Here is a 2,500-nt window from a genome sequence, read left to right on the forward strand (position 1 = left end):
TGTTCGGCGTCCTCAGGTTCCTCGCACGCATCACATAGCGGCGAACCCGTTAACTGCATCCGATGAAGCTGGTAGGCGTAGAAGCCATGGCTGGAAAGAAACTGAGAAAGAAAATCTACACCACCAAATCTTCTACTTATCCATCTGTTGACGTCGGGTATGAGACGGTATGTCCACCGACCGTGAACACTCTCATCCATTCTCGTTGCCATCGTTCCATAGTTGTGACACGTTCCATGTTACGTGCAACCGATCCGGCGATGTTCTCTGCTCGTCTCCGATGAAAAGTCCTGGAGTCCTCGTCCAGGAGGAGATGAAGCAGGATCATTCCCGCAAGCACGCAGACTGCATCATGAGAAGTTGTCCTGAAAGAAGATAACTCGCTGGACTACTGGCCGGTAAAACCGTCGTAGCCATTGTCTACGGTTAGCAAATCTAAGGGTATGACACCAAATGGGCGAGGCATACCGGACCTTCGCCACAACAGTAAGAGCAATTGCTCGCCTAGCATTACTACTCGGACCTGCCTTATTAGGCATCATCCTTACAAGGTGGTCCATAGCTTCGTCGCTCTCTCCACCGCATACCTGATGTGTGAAGTGTAATCGAGGCGGTCATCTAGGACCATCCCCAAGTACTTTAAGCTGCGCGACGAATGTACTACGTGATCACCTACCCTGATAGCCCCATGCTGTATCCTCTGATGGGAACTGACCATAATAAACTCGGTCTTAGTCGGGGCTATCTTTAATCCGTTGTCGGTCATCCATCGGTCGATGATGCGAATCTGACTGGAAACGAGAATTTCAATATCATCAACACAATTACCTTCCACCAACAGTACTATATCGTCTGCATAGCCGATAATCCGTGCACCTTCCACCATTGCAACTCGTAGGACTCCGTCGTACATGAGGTTCCATAACGTTGGGCCAAGTACCGAGCCTTGAGGTACACCCGATGTGACTGCAATCTCTGCCGGTCCATCTGTGGTATCATACATCAGCACACGATTCCTAAAATAATCACCAATGATATCATAAAGATATTTAGGAGTGTTAATTCTCTGTAAAGCATTTGCAATCGCCAACCATGAAGCACTGTTAAAAGCATTAGTAACATCTAATGTAACAACCGCACAATACCGTCCACTGTATCTGTTTCTACTTCTAGCTACCGAAACAATGTCCACTACCCGTTGAATCGCATCAACTGTAGATCGACGACTTCTGAAACCAAATTGGTCGTCAGACAGTCCGTTGACCTCCTCGATGTGTGCATTTAGCCGTTGCACTATGATGCGTTCTAAACCTTTACCTGCCCGTCTAGTAGACAAATGGGGCGAACTGAACCCAGTTCCCTGGTGGTTTGTTCGGCTTCGGTATTAACACCAACCTCTGCCTTTTCCACTCATCGGGGAACTTCGCGTTCTCTAAACAGCCTTGGTAAACCCTGCAAAATGCATCGGTTGCAGTCAACATACCAACTTTCAGCGCCTCATTCGGGATACCATCTGGTCCCGGCGCCTTCTTGTTAGGTAGTCTCCTGGCAACCGCAAGAATCTCATCATTAGTTACCCTTTCAAACTCTCGTGGCTGATCGATACGATAATCAGGCCACACCGTGTTTGGGTGAGTAGGAAAAAGCTCGCTCACCACTTCCCTAAACTCGTCCAATGTCATGGTTCGGGGTCCAATCGAACCCTCGGCCACTTTCTTGAACGTATGATATACTATACCAAATGATGCGTTGTTCGCTGTTCCCAGGAACTCTTTCCACTTCCTCTGTCGGGTATGCTTGATCAATCGCTTGAGGGCATTCCGTGCCACCTTGAACTCGTCCCTAAAAGTAGAATAGAGATCAGTATTAAAAGCTCTTTGCGCTAATCGATCGCGGTGTTTGCACTCTTTGCGAAGTGCCTCAATCTCTAACGTCCACCAAAATGCACTCTTGTTAGGGTGTACCTCTTACGTTTAGTCATCGTCGCATTGCACGCCGTGACAAGTATACGCATTAAGTCTTCGCTTGTTGTGACCTCGGTCTCAAAAGCGGCTTGCATCATAACTTCAAATATATCTTTGCTAAAATACTTGATGCTCCATCCCGTTATGGGTCGGGACAGATTACGCACGCTTTGCGTCTCAAGATCTATTCGTATTGCACGATGATCAGAGTTCATATAGCTAGATAACACCACCCACTTAAATGATCTTGCTACGGTTCGGCTCGCAAAAGTAAGATCAACTACTGACGTGCGCCCTGGTCCAACATAAGTTGGGGTGCTGCCGTCGTTCAATAAAATTGCGTCAATCTGCGCAAGGTTGATAAACCAACTCACCTCTTCGTTTCTGGGTTTCTCCACGCTCGCCAAGTTGGTTGTTCCAACTTACTGACCAAGCGTTGAAGTCCCCCGATAACGAATTTGTGGATACCGGTTACGGCCATTACCGTGTTATCCAACATGTTCTGGAACTCTTCCATACTAAATCTAGGTGGCGCG

General features: G+C 47.7%; 1 pseudogene; it reads right to left on the bottom strand.

The window, feature by feature from the left end:
* LOC120907527 overlaps nucleotides 1–2,500 on the bottom strand; it is a 9,083-nt pseudogene that overhangs the window by 1,961 nt on the left and 4,622 nt on the right.

Source organism: Anopheles arabiensis (genome assembly GCF_016920715.1).
Source record: "Anopheles arabiensis isolate DONGOLA chromosome X unlocalized genomic scaffold, AaraD3 X_pericentromeric_contig0008, whole genome shotgun sequence".
In the NCBI taxonomy this organism is placed as follows: domain Eukaryota; kingdom Metazoa; phylum Arthropoda; class Insecta; order Diptera; family Culicidae; genus Anopheles; species Anopheles arabiensis.